The sequence below is a fragment of the Schistocerca americana genome, chromosome 2 (genome assembly GCF_021461395.2).
Source record: "Schistocerca americana isolate TAMUIC-IGC-003095 chromosome 2, iqSchAmer2.1, whole genome shotgun sequence".
Taxonomy (NCBI): domain Eukaryota; kingdom Metazoa; phylum Arthropoda; class Insecta; order Orthoptera; family Acrididae; genus Schistocerca; species Schistocerca americana.
In genome coordinates, this window is record NC_060120.1 from 690,409,303 (window position 1) to 690,424,539 (window position 15,237).

Genomic DNA, 15,237 nt, shown 5'->3' on the forward strand with positions numbered 1-15,237 from the left:
CTTCATTCCTTATCAGTCCAACTAATTTTCAATATTCTTCTGAAGCACATCTCAAACGATTACAGTCCCATTTTTTCCGGTTTTCCCACAGTCCATGTTTCACTACCATACAGTGCTGTGTTCCAAATATATATTCTCAGAAATTTCTTCTTCAAATTAAAGTCTATGACTCTAGACTTCCTTGGCCAGGAATGCTCTTTTCTTAGAATGCTAGTCTGCTTTTTATGTCGTCCTTGCTCCCTCTCTGTCGTGGGTTATTTTCTGCCTAGATAGCAGAATTCCTTATCTTCATCTACTTCGTGATGACCAATCTTGATATTTAATTTCCCACTGTTCCCATTTCTGGTACTCCTCATTACTTTCGTCTTTCCTTTAATTTACGTCTATGGTCACAAACATTTTATTAACAGATTACCGGTTTCGGTCTTTAATGACGATCATCAGATCTGTTTCATAAAAACAAAGTCCTAATGTACTGCATCCATAGTGGCATCGTCAAATGTTAAATGCGAAACACTATTACTACTGATAACATGACTCGTGCATGTGACGTTATTTATATGTATTTGACGATGCTGTTGCTGACTCCGCATTTAACATTTGACGATTCCACTATGGCTGCAGTACATTATGACTTTGTTTTTGATGAAACAGATGTGATGATGGTCATTAAAGACTGAAACCGGTAACCTGTTAATAAAACGTTTGTGACCACAAACGTAAATTAAAGGAAACTTATTACATATACGGATCACTGTTTTTTCGCGACGATGTCGCAGCTTGTGAAACTTTCGTCTTCCTTCAATTTGCTCTTCCATTTTCTGTACTCGTCAAGGACGCCGACGTTCTAAAATTTCTGTGGATGCATGTCATTGGCGGAATGCAGTATATGTTCCCTCGGGAGTTACCTTTCATTTATAATCTGTCATAAAGACCTCTGCCGTGATACAGTAAAATATACCGGTAATATAAGCATAGGTTGACACTGCACTATCTCAGTCGGTAACACAGCTGATTTAAAGCTACAGAAATGAGATCAAAGTCGGTTTCAAATGTACGTGGACGAACACACAGATCCAAAGCCGTAAAGTACGCGATAGTGCCCGCCTGCAAAAATAAAAATCCAACTCCCAACATAAAATGTATAAGCTGTCATTAACTAACTTAGTTTTGTTATTTATAGATCTGAGGACAGCTGGAGACAAGCGGAATCGGTAACTGTAAAGGAATAATCACTAATGGATTGTTACATAAAAGAAGAAAAAGGATTATCGTTTCAAGTACACTCACTAGGAATGTAAGTACAAATGCGCATCAAGTTTACAATATTTTGCTTTAGTTCACAATCTTTGACGCTCCTCGATATTATTTCCTACTAAAATAAAAAATTAAAATAAAAAAAACGGAGACAGGAGCAATCCGATTTTCCTCTACAGGCTATAATACTGACAGACTAATACAGCGGAGCAAATCGTGGCTGTAATCAGTACTAAAGATATGTTGTATGTGAACTGTTGACAGCGGGAATAAGTAGCTCATTACGTAGCTCTGCAGATTTGTCTTCGACCCTGTATGTGCGCTACGAAGTGGAAACAATTAGAACAGCTAGGAAGAACAGAAATAAAAGAAAGGAGGAGACGAGAAGAGGCATCGGGATGCTGCTGGCGAGCTGCGGCTCGTTTCCAGCGCTCCTTCCCTCCCATAACTCTTGCTGGATTTTTCTTCTGTTCGACTCGTTCCATTTGATTGCTTTATTACTCATTTGTAATTTTGGCACGTATCCTTTCTCATTCCTTCAGTAACGAACTGCTCTTACACCACTCCGCTGTACAATACCGAAAAGCACAGCCCAATGGTTTTCCCTTCATTTTTGTTTTGCTTTACGTAGATTCTTTAAAATATAACGCTCATGTCTCTCTCTCTCTACGGAATTGTAGTAGTTTCAGGTAAAATACTGTGTTTTTATGATTATATTACTCATGACACTGAAGGAATTTGAGATTTGAGTCGTACTCCTACCCCGTGATCAACAATAGTACCTGACAATCGTGCCCCACAAACTACGGCTCGTAGGCCTCCCAAGGAGAATGTGACATAAAAGCGTGCTGTCCTTTGGAGGCCACCTAGAGGACTATGCCGACCCAGACGAAACGCAACACGATTAGGAACAAAAAAAAATGGTTCAAATGGCTCTGAGCACTATGGGACTTAACTTCTGATATCATCAGTCCCCTAGAACTTAGAACTACTTAAACCTAACTAACCTAAGGACGTCACACACATCCATGCCCTAGGCAGGATTCGAACCTGCGACCGTAGCGCTCACGCGGTTCCAAACTGAAGCGCTTAGAACCGCACGGCCACACCGGCCGGCTAGGAACAACAGTACAATCACTGCAGCACCACGGTGTGCGAAGATGACGCCCTGGGAACACTTGTATGAATAATGTCTGGTCCTCTTGTCTGACGAGGGCAAGATTTGCTTAACGCCTAATAATCGTAGTAGAAGAGTATACAGTTGGCCAGCCAGGAAACAAAGAACGTCTGAGGCTTGTAGTCTCACGGTTTTGCGCCAGTATTAAGATGAATGTAGATAGCGAGGGTAATTACAGGGTCGTACATTGCTGGGATACTAACCTGCAAAAATCCTCCAGTAGCACAGACAGTTCAGTACAGAGACACATTTACTATTCATAGACTGTATATTTGACAGAGAAATGCTATTAGAGACAATGTAAAAAAGAATACCTCTGCTCATAGTAAATCTGATGAAAGAATGTACTGTGGATCAGAAATCTCCATTGCACAAAATGGAAAAGATAGGTACAGGAAGAACTTGGGAGTAAGACAAGGATGCTGTTCATCTCCGATTCTATTTAATATTTATACTGACGGCATGCTGAATAAATGGATATATAAATTAAATTTTGCACTAATGACTTCAATGAAACGAGATATTGAACGACTTTACTCTTTGCTGACAGTAAAATTGTGGTTGCTAATAGTAAGAACACACTATAAGCCGGCCGGAGTGGCCGTGCGGTTCTAGGCGCTACAGTCTGGAGCCGAGCGACTGCTACGGTCTTAGGTTCGAATCCTGCCTCGGGCATGGATGTGTGTGATGTCCTTAGGTTAGTTAGGTTTAATTAGTTCTAAGTTCTAGGCGACTGATGACCTCAGAAGTTAAGTCGCATAGTGCTCAGAGCCATTTGAACCATTTTTTTCAACACACTATAAACAGCTGCTCATATTTCATCCACAAAATCTGTTACGTAAATCATTATTAGCTTCATCGAAAACAAAAGTTATGTCTTTCTTGGACCAATTCCCATCAAAATAATAAATGATCTAAAAATACAAACGTTGAAGTACTTCAACTTCTTAGGCAATGTTGTCTCATTCATGACAAAAACAGACATACAAAAGAAACTAGGAAGATTTAATTACATTAACGGTAAAATTCAAACAATCCACAGAAAATAGGAAAGGAAATTATACTGAAGTTCTATAGCACCATGAAAGTACCAAAAGTGAAACATGGAAATAACTCGTGGACTGTAACAAAGAAAAATAAAAGGAGGATTCAAGAATATGAACTCACACAATTGATTCGCCTCGATGAGCAATGAATCCACCACTTTCAGTGCGGATGCACGATTTCGTTCGACCTCTTAGGGGAATCTCAAAGTAGCGAGTCTTCAGAACGTAGATAAGAACTGTGGATAGGTGGTGCTAAGTGGGAGCGTGGGGCGGTCGGGTGGCGTACCGAGATAGTCGCACAATTGCGATAAACACCGTATCATGGTGGCGCAGCGGTTAACGCAGCTGCCTAGTAAAAAAACATCGGCTTTCTGCCGCGGTCGTGTGTGGACCTGCCTCGGAGCTGGGCAGCGCTCGACTAACGGAGTTGTTTACTTCTGCCTCGTAATGTTCGTGTTGCATAGCGCCCATCCATATTGTACCCCACTGCGCACTCTTACCGCCGAGCGGCACATAAAGTTGCATTTCAAGCCGAACATGTACGACCACGCGCTTTTGAAATCAAAAAATTCATTCACGAAGAGCGACCCGCAAGAAGTGGTAGGTGTTCACTTGTCTATCACTAGCAGTATCGTCCACATTACAGTCACAGCGGAGGAAGCATGCGCTGCCGTCATACGACAACGTACACACGGACTAAAATTCAAACATTCTGACAGGCTTACTGGGGAGGTGACAGTAAAAGACACTGGTTTCGGTCTTAGAACAATTCGGGTGTTACAGCTCTCTTTCAAGATGCCCCAAGTCGTGGTCATTGAAGCTCTCCGACCCTACACCACTGTTGGGGGCCACATTGCAGAAAAATGGCAGATGTTCTCGATACATCACGTGTTAAATGATGTCCAACAGATAAAGATTAAACTGTCCAAACATCTACCATCTTATCTGCTGATAGGTAGTGTGCGAGTCATCGTCACGAACGATGGCCAACTATTATGCAGGATGTGGACAAGACTGCCGTGTTAGGTCCTATTGCCTCCATCGCCGTTTGCTCCAGATTCCGACCAGTGCCCCCCCCCCCCCCCAAGCGACAACTTCTTTACCAAATACCTACACCTCGGTCGTGTGCAACCCGAATGCGCCACTTCAGGATGTCTGTGTTCTCCCGCCAGCATTACCCTCGGGAACAACGTTGTGCACGAGACTTCACCGATATCATCTCCTCTGATCGCGACGAGACTAACAAACCTCCAGAGATTGATGAACGGACTGCCTGCAGCGATGGACAGTGGAACGAGTGTTGTCCCTACTTTTCTTCAGACAGGCATGACATCGGACGATGAACGGCTACATTCCGACATGGAACAGCACCTACAGAAGCAGTCGTCCCAAAACTGGAAGAAGCGAAATGGAATGCCTTCCGACGACACTCTTCTTCTTACGGCAGGCAATGATTTCCATTTGGAGCGCCCCAATGGCAGAAGTGGCTGCTTCCAATGTCACACCTGGGGTGCATCCTTTCAAATGTCAACGTATACCCAACGACGACGGATTCCATCGAGGTTTCCCAGATCCCACTGTGGCAGCGTCACCATCCCTAGACCTCGATGGGTGCGACAATCGCCAGCCACTGGTTTCGGTCTCCTGGGCTATGGATGTCGATAACGAAGCATATTGGGGTGATAGCACACCCATTGGGGAGTGCCCCACTGTGGCGACCGACCCACCCTTCACCCAGTGATTGCGGCCACAGTGGCCGCGTCAGATGTTTCACGCCAGCCTGACATCTCCACAGGACGCTCCTTGCTCATAGGGGGAGCACGTCCGCAAAATACCGCATCACAGTAATGAATCTGGTCACCATTCAGGCTCTACACAATTTTCAGAGACACTATTAAAGATGCTAATGTTCTTCACTGTCCTCCTCCAAGAAGTGATCATCGCTGATTTCTATGTTCCCAGCAGATACACGGCCCATATCTCCCGTGCCTCTGACAGTGGTGACAGAGTGGCCATCCTCGGCGTACAGGGATTCCTGCTGAAGATATAGTGTACCTTCCTAGCGCTAGAGGTACGGCCTTCAAGTTGTTTAGTGTTAGCATCTTAAACATACACGCACAGTCAAGCTCCAGTCGACGACGCGGACGACACACCTTCTTTGCTGCCGAGGTAACGCCGCTTTTTGAGGGTTCGCGGCTGATCTCGTTCTTGGAGAGAACTTTAACTACACATAAGGCCTACAACATTCCCCATGTGCAGCCCTCTCTGTCTTCGTCGACTAACCAGCTTATCGACACATGGATGAAGATTCATGGCACATGCAAAGATTTTTCATACTATACAGAGCAGTCACCTCGACCGTATCTAGCTCACATTCCCTTTCTGGTGACACTCGACATGCCAGAGTTTGGCATCTGGGTTTCTCCAACAACGAGGCCTATGTCTGCTATGTCGCCCTCACGCGCCAACAGGTGTGGCACTGTCGTGGCCTGTGAAAGTTAAACGTTGCCCACCTGACTGCCCATGACTGCCGGTGAATCGTTGAGGACGCATGGGCTCTCTGTCGACGACGTCGCCTCGTCTACACATCCTCCCTATTCTGGTGGCTTTCCTGTGCGGAATCTGTTCTACACAGGGCATTGATGGGATATAGCAAAGATGTCAAGGCTTGGCATGTGAGCACCATGGATTTCAGTACGCAGTCCTGCACTTCGATTGCATTCTCTACCACCCGTTAGGTGACAGTGTACCGTGCTAAAGAGCAGACCACTTCACTCATATGATGCCACTTGGAAGGGACCCCGGTCAGGTTCCGCATCCGTGACCGTATTCCCCACGGAACGCTGTCAGTGTGTCAATGTACCGCCTCCTCACAGAAAGCGAGCGTCGCCGTCAAGCACTCACACCTCACCGATGCAGAAGGACGACGATATACTATGCAATGCGCATTGGTCACGCTTTTAGTTCCCAACTGGCTGTATATTGCCACCCGAATCACTCGATAGTAATTGAGAAAGTAGCGGCACCTGCCGTAAACGCCGTACTGGCGGATGTGGCTCAAGAACTTCAGAAAAACGTGATCACAGGAAGTCCTTCACGCTATCAAGATGGGAGCTGCCAATAAGTCCCCCGGACGTGACGGATATGAAGGTCTCCTCTCGAAGTTTACGTTTTAGCTGTTGATACCTATTTAAACGTCCAACTGTCGTGAACTGGTACGCTCAATAACAATCCCAGCGACCTTCCTTGATGGGCTCGTTATCCCCGACCCTAAACTGCGGATTTGTGATAACCGGCCCATCACTCTCCTCAAAAGCGACACGAAAATTTTCACCCATTTGTTGCCATCATGACTGAAGAAGGCAGCACAATACGTCACGTCCTTTCATCAGGCTTCCCTATATGATAACAATATTCATATTAGCCCTTGTGCTGACGAGGAAATGATAGCATTCAACAGGTCGCGACATCTGCCTGGTGAATTGGCATTCCTTGACTTGTCAGCGTTTCGACTGTGTAGATTACTCCTTTTTGAAGGTGTATGTCAAATTAAATACCTTTCAGCCGTCTAGTTTTCAAACTTATTTTTTTATTTTGCCGAGTCCCGCAACCATCTCTAAAAAGATGGTCCTTCTGCACATGGGTCTTCCCGCTCACCGGCCGCTGTGGCCGAGCGGTTCTAGGCGCAGCTGCTACGGTCGCAGGTTCGAATCCTGCTTCGGGCATTGATGTGTGTAGTGTCCTTAAGTTAGTTAGATTTAAATAGTTCAGAGTCTAGGGGACTGATGACCTCAGATGTTTAGACCCATAGTGCTTGAAGCTATATTGAATCTTCCCGCTCATATAGTATCAGTGGTAAAGCGCCTCTTGAGCATCGCGACTTCATCGCGTCTCTAGCGATCGAGCGCTCCGTCCGATAGTGTTGCCTACTTTCTACGATACTGTATGCTTTGGTGTTCTCCAGGTTGTTTGCCAACGCATGGTTGGCCTGTCATTGCACGGACGCCGTCATTGCACGGACGCCGTCATTGCACGGACGCCGTCATTGCACGGACGCCGTCATTGCACGGACGCCGTCATTGCACGGACGCCGCCTCTGTTGTAAGGCCTATGTAGACAATCTCGTCCTCTATCTATGTAATGAATATGATGCCGTGCTGCTCTGACATGAGTGGCGACATCGGACAATTTCCCTTAATGTTTCCAAATTACGTGTGCTGCTCATTAGTGAAGACTATCTGAGAGATGTGGCCACCACAGTTTGCTGCTTCGGCATTCATTTTAAAAATGATTCTGTCGTTCGGCAGCAACAAACACATGACGTCTCCACCAAACGATCAGCGCTAGCCTCGTTGATTACCGCCTCAGATCCCTCGACATTGTACAATGTGCGCAATTTGTGAATGTCTACCACGTCCCTCATGTGGCACAAGTGTTCTCGTTCCTGATTACACTCGCCCATCGTATGTCGATGGTAATGGGAACTTTTGTCTGTACCAGGTTGTTATTCAAATATCAGTCTTCCTCCCTTTCCCTCCAATGGGAGCGAGGTGGGGTTCCCTTAATCCATGTGCCAGATCGATTTACGGCACTTTTCGTAGCTCCCAACTGAGAGTCTGACGCCGTTGCCCATCTAGCCTCACTAGACTGCTTTTACACGAGCATGCGCTAGTCTTCATGTCAGCCCCAGTCACTTTGTTAAATATTCCACCCCTTTTCATCACTTTCGACATTTCTTTCTGGAATTAAGCTACATCCTTAGCATTTCCACGAACACCCCGGACAAAATCTGTTCACGATGCATTACAAATGCATTGGACCCCCAAATCCAATAGAAAACAAATAGCCGCGCGGGATTAGCAGAGCAGTCTTAGCCGCTGCAGTCACAGGCTGTGCGGCTGATCCCGGCGGAGGTTCGAGTCCTCCCTCGGGCACGGGTGTGCGTGTTTGTGCTTAGTATAATTTAGGTTAAGTAGTGTGTAAGCTTAGGGACTGATGACCTTAGCAGTTAAGTCCCATAAGATTTCACACACACTTTAACATTTTTTGAAAACAAATATCTCCATATTATATGGCGTCATTTACGGAAAGTGATGCACGAACTACAAAAGGAATTGCCATAACGATTTCAAGAAGACACGTTTGGATGTTCCACCATCCGAAGACTCGAGCGACTCCCGGAATTCTGGTACATAAAATAAAAAATAAAATAAAACAAAAAAGATTCTTCAAAACTCTTCATTTTCATCGCTCCCCTATGCGTTCTCTTCCCCTATTATTTTCCCTTCTTACCCCCTCTTAGTAATAGGTTAACTGTTTTTGCATAGGCATGGAGAGGTGCCAACGCCTGAAGAGGTACAGCTCTTTTTTTCCCCTCTCAGGACACAAGTGGTGGTGGCAAGAATATCTTTTTTTGTAGTTGTCTTTCCTGTCCAGGGGCGAGATTAAAAAAGTAGCCTCCTTAACTCAGTGGCAGAGTGGGAAAAAAGTAAGTAGGAAATCCCAGATTCGAATCCTAGTCCAGCACACATTTTCACTCCTCGCTGCTGATTCCGCATAAAGTCTCGACGCCATTGACATCAACAGTTCCTTCCTTTTCGTTTCCGTTCTACTCACTTCTCCTTCAATTTACATAAAAGAATACAAGCATATGAGATGCGGTTCCTAAGAAGAATAGATGAGTTCACACTATCTCACAGATGAAGGAATGCTGACATCAAAGAGGAAATGGGGGAGAGCGGCTAAGGGATACCGAAGCTGAAGCACCACGTCACAGGAACAGAAGCCAACAGAACAGTAAAATTAATTATGAATTATTATCCAGTGGGCAGAAAATCTTTAGGAACACCGAGGAAAAGTTAAAAAGTCGTTAATTTTTTGAAGAGCTTGTCTGCACCACTTGCACTTTTTCTTTTATTAAACCAAGACCGGTTTCGGCCCCCAACGCCATTATCTAGTGATATCCATATAGCACCAAGCAACAAAGTGCAGGCAGAGGCAAATGATGATATAAAAGCCGGTAACAGGCTCTAAAAGTTGAATTAAATACGAAAAATATTAGAATTATAAGACAGAAATGGATACGAAATGAAAATACATCTAAAATGCATTATTACGGAAAGAGAAAGCACATCAGAAGTAGTTTAGAGGTCCTCTGGAGGACGAAAAGTCAATTTGGAAACCAACGATACTAAACAAGTGCAGCATATCTCTGCATACAAACACAATGTTGATACGCCATTTAGCCATGACAAACTATCATCTGCAGTTTACAATAAATGGATCTGCTGTACTATGTAATGAAAATTAACAGTGTAAAGAATAAATTCCGTATAATACATAAAACACATTGTGAAAGATATGCAAGGAACAATATTTCCCACGCTTTTTTGTTCGTTAAGAATATAGCTCTTAATGTAGTGCACAAGGTTGTAGACTTCAAGTCCCTCAAACATATTCAAAGGGGTACCTTTCTTTGCAAAACTGTGAGGTTATTGGCAATAATGGTGACAACTGTCGTTCTGGAATTACGTGAGAAGAAAAGGTTCATTTGTCTTCTGCGTTCTTCTTCCTTGCTTCTCTATGCCTTTGAATCTACTTTCAAGGTTTCTCCCTATCAGGACAACATAAAGGACGTTTCAATCAGTGCAGCACATTTTATAAATGCCTGCAGTTGTAAATTTGTTGTTTTTAGCTTTAATATTGTGTACAAGCAGCTGACCTAGTGTGTTATCGGTTTTGAAGGCAATTATAACATTGAATCTGAGAAACAGTGCACATATACATAAGAAACGCTCCCATAAAACGAAATCGAAATAAATTTTATTCTTTCTCCAGCATCGTCACTACGTTGCCTCTTTTTCGATGAATGTAAGGTTTAGAACTATATCTTATCCACTATGGAGAAAATATCCTTTTTTGGAGTCAGTCTTGAGCAAATATATAGTTTTTTGATAGGTTCTGTATTATTAAAGCGTAATTTTCTTAATCTGCTTATCATTGCTTGAAAAAAGTTTTTCTTTTGGTGCTCTGGTTGGTAAGGATCCTAAGAAATAATATCAGTTGTAGGTTTGTGATAATTGACAAATGAATTACTCAGATAGATGTTAATAATGTATTAATTTCAACAATTAACAACATACTTTGCTTAAGTTACAGCAGAGTGAACACTAAGATGAAGTTTGTTCACTTACAAGCTTCTTGTACAATATCATCTTTCGATTCTAGATGCAAAAACAGAATGTCACCCACACATATTTAATACTAAATCATTTTCTGTACCTCTTGTAAATTCTTATTGAAGGACTGGTTTTCAATGGGTAACAGAGGCGGCAAGTAGAGAGCCAATGGTTAGGGCTCCTTTCTACATAAAAATTTTATTGTTGAAGGAAGGTTAATTGTCGTGGGCTACTAACCTTCATAATTCAACAAGTTTACCTGTTACACTTGTGATGATGTTTTGAAGATGAGGAAATTATTTTTACTTATCTCAATGGTTTAATCCACGGCAATATTTGTGTGATGACTGAGAATGTCAAACAACGCAAATTGCTCCTTGTGAAATGATAATGGGTCTAATTCACTTAGCTATATCATAGTAGTTTCTTACTGAATAATCGCTATTAAAAATATAATGCATTTGCAGCAGTGTATCTTATTTTTTAGAAATCAAATAGCTTGGGTTGCTAAATGCGTTAAGTCTTATTGGCACATGTCCTTTACATATCTTGGATTGAACTCTCATTCAATGGTTTCATAATCTTTAGAGAACTTTTTGCAAATTCATTAAGCCAAAAATTAGATTTTTCAATAGCATTTCTGATGTTTATTGAAAATCTGTTGGTATGAGTAGACTTCACCCCAGTGATGTTATTTTCAGCAAAAAAAGTATTGTCTTTGAAATAAATTCTGTTGCATGAGTAGTGACCTACATATGCCCCTTGGTTGTTAAAGTAATTTTGGCAAATAACAATCCTGGATACACCATAGCAACTGGCTGTTATGCTCCCACTGAAACTGCTTCTACTCTTGTTGACGAATACCATCAACCAACCACTGGGAACCTAGCCTCCCATATCTGAGGCACCAGCCAGTTACTTCGCTGAGTCTCCACCATCCCCACTCCTTTGCCTCCTGATTCCATACACTTCACTTTTGATCCCATCTCTCTTTACACCAACATCCCTGGCGCCCACGATCTTGTCACTATCGATTCCTCACACAACTAATTTTCCTTTGAAAGAAGGGTACGCAAACAAATTCAGTTCATAGCCATGGGGAGGTAGGTGATATCCTCGTATGCTAACCAGTTTATCCCCTTTATGGGTCATCCAGAGAATAACATCTTCATTATTTGGACTGAGAGCCAAGACTCATTATCTCATCCCTTCACAAACTCAACACCTTCTCTCACATCTGCTTCATCACGTCCTCTTCAATCATACGCTGGTTCCTGGACGCTGACCTCCAAATCTCTGTTAGCTCTGTCCAAAGCTCTGTTCACGTATAACCGACTAACTATCAACAGTACCAGAATTTCGATACCTGCCATCCCTTTCACACCAAAATATCCCTTCCACTTTTTGATGACTTATCTGCAGTATGAGAACGCCCTTTCCTAGTATGCTGAAGGTCTTGCAAAGACCTTCACAGAGATGCACTACCCTCCCCCCCCCCCCAAAAAAAACCTAGTCCACCCCACGAATCAGCTAGAAAGGAGGCTCTCCAGTCCCCCAGCACACAATATAACCCTGGACTGGAACAGCTGAACCTATCCTTCGTTAGGGCTGTGATTATCACTCACCATGCCCTGAAATAACGAACATGCTACCAAAGATTATACCCACCCCTCCTAAGGTGATGTTTTGTCAACCACCCAACCTACACAACATCCTAGTCAAGGCCAAGGTGCAAGACATACCCAATCCACCCATCCATCACTTCCTACTCCAGTCCTGTCAAAGGCTTATTCTATACCATTAGAGGCCAGGCCGCCTGTGAAAGCGTCATTCATAGCTTTTTACGTCAATATTAATATAGAAGGCGACAATTGCTTTCGAGAAACGCTACTGAAAAAATTTTGAAAACCGGGATTTGGAGCTGACTGCCGAACGATTCTACTGCCGCCAACATACAATGAGCGTAATGACCACGAAGATAAGATAGGAGAAATAAAGTCTCATACGAATTCGTACAGTCAGTCATCTTTCCGTCGCTCTGTTTGCGTGGAACAGGAGGGGAAATGACAAGTAGTAGTAAAAGATAACCCCCGCCACGCACCCTATGGCGGCTTGCGGGGTATCACGTAGACGTAGATATAGATCTAGAAAGTTAAGTACCTAGTGGCATAACATGCAACTGACCACAACACGCTTCACAACATGCTTCACAACCTGGATCTTCCTCTCCACCACTGTTTCTCTCAAATACAGAGATGGGAGTTATACTTGTTACACATCCTTCGCTCCCACAATTGTCTTGGCGCCAATCTCCGGTAACCGACTGTCCCCACACCATCAACTCAATAGTTTCCTCTTCCTCTATCCTATCACCATCTTCCAATTGTTGTCTTCTTGTCTCTTTCAGCATGTGCCACTTTACACCGGTTCGAACAATCATGTATGACATGTCTAGACCATGTACCTCCCATCCCTTCCTCCTACATTCCTAGCTGGAAAACTTGCTACCTCCCTCTGAGCCGATAGCCACCCACTTATAGCCCCTCTCGCTGCCTCCTCCCTTTGCCTCCCTCTACTGACTCCACCGAACACAGCCCCCACCAGAGACAATTTCACCTCCCGAAATGTAGCATTGTGCGCCCAGCCGGTACCATGTGCTGGCAGAGGCGTGTGTATGTATACCTTTGTGTGTGTGTGTGTGTGTGTGTGTGTGTGTGTGTGTGTGTGTGTGTGTGTGTGTGTGTGTGTGAATTTGTAACCTAGCTCTAAATGGTTCAAATGGCTCTGAGCACTATGGGACTGAACATCTGTGGTCATCAGTCCCCTAGAACTTAGAACTACTTAAACCTAACTAACCTAAGGACATCACACACATCCATGCCCGAGGCAGGATTCGAACCTGCGACCGTAGCAGTCGCGCGGTTCCGGACTGAGCGCCTAGAACCGCTAGACCACCGCGGCCGGCTAGCTCTAAATAGGATTACTCTGAGCTAGCAAGTTTTCTTTCTTTTTGTGTGCGCTTTTAGATGACGCAGTGCTTCTGGTTTTCAGTGAGTGGTCTCTTTTAATCCAGAAGTATGTACATTCTGCCAGAACTTTTCTACAAAAATATATCCATTTGAAAAGTATGAGTTTAGACTAAATTATTTTTAATTTATTGTTTTTATGAAGCGTGTGCACGAGTTGTTTGTTGTTTATGATGCCTGCTGCTAGGCTCTTCACCATTTGGCTAATTATGTTGCACTTTGTTGCTTGATACTATGTAGAGGTCACTAGATTATGGCGTTGGAGGCCTAAACCAATAGTGGTTTAACATATAAAGTGAAGTGCAACTGATACTGACAGTTTCTTCAACAGCATCACTAAGATGCTGAACATGATGAACAAAAAAATAAAATCAGTAATGTCAGGCAAGAAGAGGTGTCAGGAAACATCCTAGCATATACAGAAGAAGGAACATCCTCCAAACTATTTTCCAACCTTGTAGTTACATTTCGGCGTTGGTTTATGCACGAGAATATAGCGCCCATCTCAAGGACACACATGTCCAGAAGACAAGAATCAACAGAATGGAATGATTCGCTTACTACCAGATGAAATTTTCAATATGGCGTTGACGTCAGTGTGATTTCCGCTGAGGAATGTCAAGCTTGAGTAGCAATGCGTCGATCACCTTGTAGACAGAATACCAGGAAGAATCCAAACATGTTACCAAGCATGGGGAGGAGTAACATGGTACTGAATGTTACCCAGCAGCAGATTTTAATTTCATGACTGTTGAAAGATTCAGACAGACTGCCATTATTTTGTTGATTATTTCGTTTTTGTTTCAGTATAGACTTTCTTTTAGTTTCATAAAGGTTTTTATTTCAATCCCTGCTCCCCTTTGATGCGAACACAAATACACCCAGCCGATAGGCATTTCTCACAAAACTGTTCCAGTAGTCTATAAGTGCGTGTCCGGTCTAAAAAGCACATTGTTTTTAAGATGAGAAGTTTCGACCTGTCACGTGCTACGCCGGTTGGGAATACTTGTCACATACGACCTCCCTGTCCCTTGGAGCGTTGGCTGTCGCATGGCGAGTGACTGCAGTGAGCGGCTGCAATACTCGACGCAAGTTACTGTGCTCGCGGAGCCCGAGACGGCGCGACGGCCAAAGAGGAAACTTTGTATCTCGCCGCGATTCGATTAGTTCTGGCGCGCCGCACGTTTCCCCGGGGAGCAGGCAGCCGTGCACCGCGATCCTGAAGTGGAGGATCGGGAGGTTAGGGGGAGGGGGGCGAGCGTGCGTGGCTCCTGGGATGAGACGCAGTGCCGGAAATTGCTTATCGCTGACACGGACATTACTGCTAATGCGTTAACTTTGATTAGAACCGCCCGCTCTTCCGGGCCGCGCAACGCCAACCGGCTCCAGGAATCCAGCCGTATGATGGCGAGCGGCGGTCCCTGCGAGCGGAAAAGGGAAGCAGAGGAGGGAAGAACTACGCGAAATGCTACCACGGCAGTGTGAGCTATGGCTCTCCAGTATTCCGTGATACGACATCGACGGCGTTTCAAAGGCACGTGTGCAGTGTATGC